A 9998-nucleotide genomic window follows, 5' to 3' on the forward strand; every position below is an offset into this window, starting at 1 on the left:
TTACTATCCACCCCCGTTTTCATTCTGACTGCTTTCACAAATTTACTTTGAGAGTTTAGATAAGCTATATCACTACTAAGAAAGGTTCCGATTCGCTGCGCAATTTCTGCTTGCGCTCCATTACAAGGCATGTGTTAAAAGCTCGCCACATGCTGTAATGAAGCCCACGAATTGCTAGCCAAATGGGGTATATACCATTGCCTTGCCGCTGCTTTGAAGCTGACAATAAATGAGGTCAGCCCCTGAATACTTTCTTGTTGCTAGTGCCAATCGAATGTTTTGTGTCCCTGGCACGATTAGGGTGGAGTATTGCTAAAGGCAAGCGCGGCCACAAGAACAATGAAATGTACACAACGCGCGCCGTTATAGGCTGGGTGATCACCAATATGCCCATAAGTAAAATAAAGAAAGCTCTTTCGCTTCCTTTACGTTTTGCGCCATCTATGGAATCCCCTGTGGAGTTCCATACTCTTCAGCTGCTTGTTTTCGTGCCGTGGTCAAAGGAAGAGTTTCCCGTCTGTAACTTCTTCCTGATTCCATGGGCGAGCGTGACGCTGGTCACAATGTTGGGGTACTAATTTCTTCGCGGTAAGGTTGCAGTGACTCAAGCTGCAGTTGTTAAAATGTTATAGACTGCTGGTGCTATTGGCGCGCGATGTCAGAATCTGCGACTTCGACGCTGTGAATAATTCGTTTGTGTCGCGCGCATCAGCCCTTATCGTATCACGAAGCTCGTCAGAGCAAACGACTTGACATTCCCCGTTCTTAACACACAAATATAAAACTCTATCCCGTAGCTAAGAGCATGGCTTCAAGGCTAACATTGGAAGGTAATGCATAAATGCAGAAATATAAAGTTTGAGGTTGCACAGCATTTTTGTAGTTGGATTGATGGTCTGAGATATTGTTATTCAAAGAATCCGATGCTATGGTTACATATGTGAGTATTTCTCTTCTTAGACGTCATTCTTCTGGGAGAGGCTGCTACGTGAACACCATTTCTAACTTCACTGTAGTCGGCGACCTTGTGTGGGTGACAAACTTCAAAAATGAATGGGTCTGCTTTATGGTTGTCCTTCGATTTTCAACTGGTATGGAAATAGCTCAATAAAAGCGGAAACATTTTTTCACGTTATACCCGTACCTATCAAAGAAATGCCGCACAAATTCCTCAAGTACACCCTTAGAGCTTGGTCGCGTGCCGGGTGTCCCACCATTTACTACCTTAGCATACTTGCAGTTGGTAAAGATAAAGTTATTAAAAATTCGAAATAAACACCGTACGAACAGCTCCCAATTCTAAACGCAGTAAGCACTAACCTCCCCAAAGGTACTCGCCTCTGCTGTATGCACCTGACCATGCTTTGGCGTATTCCATGGGGAGTCCCATATACGTGTTATACAAAATGATTGTTTATTTGTATGTGCTAGCAACGTTCGGAATTGGTAGCTGAGACCTATTGGTAACAGTGACTGTGTTGTTTATTCATTACTGGTAATAACTCTCTCGCTGCAAACTCCAGTAATAGCAAGATAGCAAATGGTGTGATGCTAGGTAGTAACTACTATGACCTCTTTAAGAGAGTATAAGAGAGTCCAATTGGTTGGCCAATAGGTTGCGATAGCCAATCCATAGCCAATCAACAGCGAATCGATAATTTATCAATATTCAATAAATTCCGGAAAATACCGGGGATGACTTGGTAATGCTTAGCCTAGTCCAAAAGCCACTCTGGGCAATTTTTGGGGGCCCGTGACGAGACAACTGATGTCTGCAGTCAGCTACTTTGTGCTCGTATCTGGCGGATTCTGCTGCGACGAGAAACCAACGCGCACAGACACCGTCGTTGGCGATTCTATGGGCTTTCCTACTGACCATCGGTCTTCTCTTTTACTTTATTTCCGCTCCCTTCTACGGCTACATCTTATGTTCTTGCTGGAGTCACCTTATCCACCGCACCCAAGAGAATCACGAGGCTCGTGCAAGACAAATCCTGCTTCTCGGCAAGTTCAGTTCTCCGTCCGTCGCATTCGCCTCGACTTTCTTTTTTACGAAACAGCCTGATTAGTTGACTCCCAGGTAACGCAGCACATGGCAGCAACAGAAGGCCGACGGCCGTTGGTCCCGTGAAGGATTGCCTGCAGCGCGATTGCCTCCCGCTTGCGATCATACTCCGCCAGAACTCCTTCGAGGTCGCTCACCAGTTCTCTTTTGAAAGAGGGCACTAGCTGCAGCCACCCCCGCCGTGTTCTATAACCCTACCGCTTACCACCAAATGTAACGTAGAACGGTACACGTAGGTGGTTTCGTTCTGTGGTGCAAGACCGACACAATCCTGGAGCATCCAGCTCTTCTCTGTTACAGGGGCGACCAAGAAGCGTCCGAGATCACGGCTTCATATATAAGCATGGTCAATTGATGCTCGCACGACGGTGAAGCACAAGCGGCCACATTACTCACGAATAGGCGTCTACTGTGGGCGACACAGTGCCGCTCTCCGGCTTTTCAATTGCACCTTTATTTGGCAATTTGTGGGACATCACGGTCAAAAAACAGCAGCATCAACTTCTCGCACATCGTAGATTGATATAAGCTCACCTGGATGGCATGCCACAAGCGTTCTTTTGAAATCAATAGCAAGTCCCTTTTGGTTAAATTTGCGCAATGACTTATCTAATTACTACACACAATAATATTGGAAGGTACGACTGCCGTTGAAGCAAAGAAAGGGAAATCGTGGAATGATCTCCTTTTCTTATTTTTAAAGATTACTAAAACGTAGTGCGTGGAGCACTCCGTATACACTCTTATGATATGATTACTAAAAATAGGGCCCCTTGGCTCCATTTCTTCTTATATATACATATAATGCCAACATACAATAAAGCCACGGAAAGCATCCAGGCGGTTCCCACCGGCGGATTGTTATCTTTTCGTCCACTTTACTTCTTTATTATTGTCCACATTTCAATTTCAACAGCACCTAATAAAGCCCCCATGCTTTCAATGGCTGTAAAGCCGACTGTTTGTCCTCTTTATTTCGTTAAGATTACGCCAAAATCAAGCCCCTGCGCCTCCCTATATCTCGCCTTTAAGTATATATATATATATATATATGTGTGTGTGTGTGTGTGTGTGTATTTACTGCTTTCTAGAAATGTATCATTTATTGCTTTTAATTTACGGACGAGCATTTACATTTGAGCATAGCAGGTAAGCCAAGAGAAAATATGCATTCGCGGCACAAAATGTGCAAATTTTTCACGTCACCAGTTAAAAAAACTGCCCGTACACATATAAAAATTGATTTAAAAATTAAACAAGACATTTCGAAATGTCACAAAGGATGATACACACACAAACAAAAAACGCATTCCTTTCTTCGCTTGTACGGCACACGACAGCATAGACGTCTGTAGCAGTGAAGACTGATTACGTGTCAGTAAAGAAATATTTTACGTTTAGTAGAGCCACCAATGAGCGTTGTACAGCTTGTGTCAGGCACTATAAAAGCACTGCACTAAGATATATTCTTCACTTCGCTCCCGGCCTTCCTGACAAGTAGAGCATACTCTATAAAAGGTAAGTATACCGTTACCTCTCTACATCAGCATAAACGGGCGTTTCATTGGTTATGGCAACGTTTAGAGCAATATACATTTTTTGTAACAGCGTCAAGTCAGTGGAATATATGATGATATAATCATCACCATCTTCTTGCCCAGAATTTCCTTTTCCCTTATTGTCATATGTTTAGGATATATACAAAGTGACAAACAATCAAGCGAAATAAACTATTGAGGAGAAGTCCGTCATGTGTCAATAATCACGTAAATGGATATTAAAGCGGCGAAATGATCCTACCGCAAACAGGAAGCGAACACCCCTTACGTTTGCGCTGCTTTGCCAATCAGGACACCGCAGTGGCCGCCCTCTAGCCCACTTTTGCTGTTTGTGTACTAGATTAGCCCTTAACATGTTAGCCAGAACCACGCATGGACAAGGCAGCAGTTCTGTAATGCCATTTTGAACAGAGGTGTCGCGTAGTAAGTGACACCAGCGCATTTATCCCTATGTTAGTCCTACTTTGTTATCGACAACTTCGCATTGCTTCAAGAATCTCGTATCAAGCCTCTCGGATCCCCTCATTCGCCTTGCTTATTTATTCCTAAATCGTCATCTCGAACTGTAACCTGTACGCCCTTGTCTTCAATGCTGGTAATCCTTGCAACAATTTTACTTACCAATAACAAAATTACGAGGAGAGATTGGTAACCCATTGTGGCTGTCCTAAAATTTTTTGACCAGTTTACTTCTGCATACCTGTTTTGTTTTTTTGCCGTTTGGATTTTAAACGAACATCTGATCGAAAACACCAGAAAAACCCGGTCTTGGCTGAAATATGCTATGACTATCACATTAAAACGTTTAGAAGGCAACGTGCTGCTCTAATACGGCAGTGAGTATAATTAAACGACAAGTGACAACGTATATGAGCAATATGATAATATACCTGTCCTAAATCGCGGTATAATATCAGCGCGCGCGCTCTCGCCGGGATGAAGGAACATCACGTTACTCATCTTTCGACGCAAGAACGATTGCAGCACCGGCGCTTCCAGTGGAGCACGCCACCCCCCTCCCCTCCCCCACTCCACACGATGTGCATTCCTGCTCAGTGTAGTAAAAACCAGAGCTACTTCAAATACCTGTATATAACGGCTAAAGTATTACCGTCTGAAAATTGCATGCTACGACTTTTCTTGTGGTGTCTGAAATGCCTGTTCTCCACAGCTAAGTTTAGAAATGCTAATGCCTTGCGGTTTTCTCAACGCATAACTTGTTTTTAATGTATAATGTTTAGAAATTGTTGGCGTCTTCAATGGGATCTCGCTATTGAACATACACCAATGAAATAATGAATACCACTGGTGTGAAACTATCACTCAAAACGCACCTAACACTGAATGCTAAAGTACAGCCAGACAAATAAATGAGGCATCCTTAGCCTGAAAGTTCAGCGATACAACCATACTAAAGTGAGCGGACAACAAAACACAGAGTAAGCTCACAGGAATGCACATTATGTCAAGCACAGACTGTCGGCTCCATTCTCTTATAAACTGCACTCAGTGGCAATCGAACTTCTCGATGCTAATGAAAAATTACGTGTTTTGTGCTACATTGAGGTTATTGGACTTACTGCAGCAACAGTGTTGTCGCATTCCTTTCGCGCGTAGCGTCTTGAAAAGGCATCAGGGTTCTCTATGTATATAATTCTTGCAGTTTTTAATTCATAGCTTTTGTATAAATTTCTTGCTGCTTTTCAAATTGTTCAAAAAAGAGGCACACTGCAGATTTCTGTAACATTGTGAAGTAACACCGTAATGTTCACATCAATACTTCCATACAGAGAAGAGCGCTCCATGTTATAGTCTCCCTGCGATATTCCGCCATAGAGCATTGTTTCAGGACTTTCCGAAAACATCTTCGCTGACAAGCTAGGCTTACATGGAACTACGCACTGCCTAATACGCCCAGCGCTTCAGGGCAGAACTCTCAATCAGTTCTTTTATTAACGTCCAAAACCATCCCGCACATTTTGTTCTGGTGACACATAGCCCTACACATTGTGAACACCACATTTACTTGCTTTGTTTTAAAGTTGTTCTAAAGTTCTTTCAAGTTTGTTTGCACATATTTAGTTAAAAATTTCAACCCGGTAATTAGGTAATGTTGTGTGCAACGATCACTCCTTGGTGCGTGTAGCCGCAATAACCTCCCTATAAGAGTAACATGAAATGTGAAGCCAACGTAACGGGCCAACTACAGGAAACACAGACCTATATAATTCAAGCAGGTGCACTTGCTTCAAGACGTTCATAATATCATATAAATTGGTCGACGAAGTGCAGATGCATACAGGAGCTTCTGATTAATCAAGATATACGTACACTGACAGGTTTTTATGGGGATACCGCAGTATGGGGTGAACGTTTGATATAAAAGGAATAATTTGAAGCGCTTGCACAGCGGGTTACTCTCTCCGTAGAAGGCTACTGGTTTCAACCGGTTTAAAATATTATTATATCTGGGAGCGGTCTCGTACCGATTTGGTACGAAAGTATCCATATTGCAGGCATACTTGCAGCAACATATTGAGGTTTGCTGAAGTAAAAAAATCGTCAATGTAGTGAACAACAGAGCCCATCCATGGCCAGAACCTTTGGGAAGAACTGAGGAAATAGGAACGTAATGAGGATTGCTATCATAAGGTGGAACGAGATTTTGTTCAATTCGTAAAACAATCTATGCTTATTGTTATTCCTTATAAATATTAACATTCTTCGTAAATTACAAATAAATTTTGGGTCTTACGGGCCAAAATGGGGCACACCGTTATGAGGCAAGCCGTAGTAGGGGATTCCGGAATAACTTGGACCACCTGGGGTTCTTTAATGTACACGTAAATCTAAGTACCAGTGTGTTTTCGCATGTCGCCCTCATGAAATGCGGCCACTGGGGCCGGTATTTGATCCCGTGACCTCGTGCTTAGCAGCCCAATACCATAGCCACTAAGCCACCACGGACGGTGTTAAAAGTAAATTAAAACAACCCAACAAATATGCATAAAAAGGAGCGTTGCAACTATACCAATGGCTGAGCTCTATGTCCCCTTGAGTGCTAGTCGAATTGCAAAAAATATATATATAATGTTAAGTACCCCTGGCTATACCAGGTAAAAGCGTGCTAAGTACCCCTGGCTATACCAGGTAAAAACATAAAAATGTTTTACCTGGCAAAAGCGTTTGAGCGTCCAGAAGCGTTCATATGCCTTAATGGCGCAGTGTTCGTTGCTCCTTGGGCTGTCGATGATTCCGCGGTGATCTTGCCCAAAACGTGGCCAAGTCTCGAAGCATAATGTCGGAAAAACTTGGCCGAAACGAGATAAAGCTAGGTGGGGTCGCCAGCTTCACTGTTTGCCCAGTATTCGCACCACTAGTGTTAAATTGGCCCTAATTTAAGTTTCTATGATGGATCACATCCATGTCATCGATCAGGTAATCGAGAAATCTGCGGTGTACAATAAACTTCATTATATAGCTTTCATATATTATGGAAATTCATTTGATTCAGTAAAGATACCAGCAGTCATACAGGCATTGCGTAATCAAGGAATAAAGGAGGCATACGTGAATACATTGGAAAAAAGCATCAAAAATTTGAAAGCTATATTTGTTCTTCGCAAGCAAAGTAGAAAGTCACCTATTCAGAAAGCAGTCAGGCAAGGGGACACAACCTCCCCAATGCTATTTATTCCCTGCATGTTCCACCGCAGAAAGAGCGATGGAACGAAAAATGTCAGGCCTAAGGGTAAGAGACAGCAAGAGACCGGTGTGGATCAGAGAGCAAACGGGGATAGCCGATATTGTAATTAACCTTAGGAGAAAAAAAAAACAGAGCTGGGCAGGACATGTAATGCGTAGGACAGAGTTACAGAATGGATACCACGGAAAGGGAAGCGCAGTTGAGGACAGAAAAAAACTAGGTGGGGTGTGTAACACGCAGGCATGAGGGAACAAGGAATGCCTTTATTACAAAGTGCTCTGGTATTTATACCTTGCGCTCTTGGGCTGAGGCATGCGCAGTAGTCGTCTTGTGCGCGTGTGCGGATGACGAAAACCCACCGGTTTTTCTCATGGGTAGAGATGTCCCCTGGCCTGGTGCTCGGCTGTCGTGGGGGTCCACATCTCGAAAGAGGGCCCAATAGAGATTTCAGCTGTTGTCTCTGGGCGCCTCTTGTCCAACCACAGACGGCCTTGTAGACGAGCATCCGCCGCGGCTGTGGGAGGCATGTGCTGCCGCCGGGTACCTACCGGTAAAATAGGTACAAGCGCGCTCCCGGCCTGGTGCTCGGCCATTATGGGATCTGAACGCTTGGAAAGGGGTGTTTGACCTCAACCCGAAGGTGTCCCCACCTCGTTAGGTGCTTGGGGTGCCACATGGGAAATGACCACCATGGGAGCGGCCCAGACACCACTTTTTTTTCCGTGCTCACGTTGGTTTCGATGGGAATTCAGGGCGCAGGTTCCTTTCCCAAGCGTATCACCCCTGAAGGAAGAAGCCGAACGCCAGGCCGGGGTACGCTTGTACCCTTTTGAACCAGTGGGTGCCCAGCGGCGGTGGGAATCGAACCCACAGCCTCCCGCAGCCGAGGCGGGCGTTCTACCACTAGGCCACGGCTGCGTTCGATTCTCCGCGGGGCGCCACGTCGGCACTCATGAAGAAGTTGCGACGCATCCCGACGCTAGGCGTATCCAGGTGGGCCTAAGCAACGCCGAGCGCCGTCACGGAAATATTACTGACGAGCTCATCACCGACGAAGTACCGGCGAGCTCACCACCGATAAAGAGACGACGTGACGACTACAAGGCGACTAACTACACCGTCAACGAGAGCACCGACCGCTGGGGAAAAAGAGCCGACAAGCCGGAACACACGTTCAACGACGGGTGCAGCAAGGTCACTCTTTGTAGCGTTTCAGGCGTGCGTCTCAGCGATAAGACAGGGTTGCCTGACTTTGAAGGATAGACGCTACATACATGCTTCGGCGCAAATGAGAACTTGTGTTTAATATATTAAACTTAGGTTGTTTCTTTGTTAGTATTGTTCCCGCAGTATGTTTTAGTGTGCTTGATTTTTAGTTTTGGTTTTGAGGTTGTGTGTTATTAAAAATCGGTTTGCTGTGTCGCCATCCCGTCTTCCTTCTCCATCTCTTCTAACACCTGCACGCCCCCGAGATCGGTAACAAAAAACATCACAGCATCCAGCACTTACTTGTCTCGGCCAGTCTGTTTTGGTATAACAAAGCAACTGCGACATAAGTGCGTCGTTCTTGATTGACTCCCGGATGCTTCGTAGCTGGTCTCGTCTGCAATCGGCAGAAAAGAAACGGCATTGACTTCAAACTGGTCAGTTTCTTCTTGCAGTTGCACTTTACTTGTAAAACGTGAGAGTGCATCAGCTAAGAGAAGTTCTTTGCCTGGCTTGTACGTAACGGTGATTACAAACCTTTGAAGTAGTAGCCTCATGCGTTAGAGGCGTAACGGGCATTCACACAAAGGCTTCTTGAATATAATTTCCAGTGGTCTGTGATCTCATTCGACCATTACTTCTGGTTGTCCAAATATGCAATCTTGACACTTTTTACAGCCATGGACGATTGCCAAGGCCTCCTTTTCAATTTGCGCGTATTGCTGTTGTGCTGCGGTTAGTGAACGAGATGAGTAAGCGACCGGCTGTCCGTTTTGCAAGAGCACGGCCCCCACACCGTACTGGCTAGCACCAACCGACAATACCATGGGTTGGTCCTGCCGAAAGTATGCCAGGACTGGTGCTTGCATGAGAGCAGCACGGAGGTGTTGGAAACTATTTTCCTGCAGGTCCGACCAATTCCAAGCTATGTCTTTCTTTAAAAGCTCTTGAAGTGGAGCAGAAAGAGCGGACATATTGGGCACGAAGCGCGCCACAAAGTTGACCATGCCGAGGAATACTTGATGGTCCTTACGATTTTGGGGTGTTGGTACTTGTAGAATGTCCTCTACTCTTTCAGGGTCCAGGGAGAGTCCCTCTTTGGAGAGTACATGGCCCATGTAACGTACTCGGGGGTGCATGAAGTAAATTTTTTTTCTGTTAAGCTTCAAGTTGTTTTCTTTTCAACGCGGCCGCAACTTGCACAGATGGCTATCGTGCTCCTCGCGAGTGTTTCCCCAGACCAAAATGTCGTCCATGACAACTGCTACACCAGCAAGACCCTCTACAACTCCATGCATTACTCGCTGAAAAACTTCTGGAGCCGACGCTATGCCGAACGGCATGCCCAAAAAGCTATATCTGCCATACCGGGTGCTCATAGTACATATTCTTGAGCTCGGCTCGTCTAACTTCACCTGCCAGAACCCCGATGACGTGTCCAAGGTGGACAAGTACTGTGCTC

This window comes from Dermacentor silvarum, chromosome 5, assembly GCF_013339745.2.
Source record: "Dermacentor silvarum isolate Dsil-2018 chromosome 5, BIME_Dsil_1.4, whole genome shotgun sequence".
In the NCBI taxonomy this organism is placed as follows: domain Eukaryota; kingdom Metazoa; phylum Arthropoda; class Arachnida; order Ixodida; family Ixodidae; genus Dermacentor; species Dermacentor silvarum.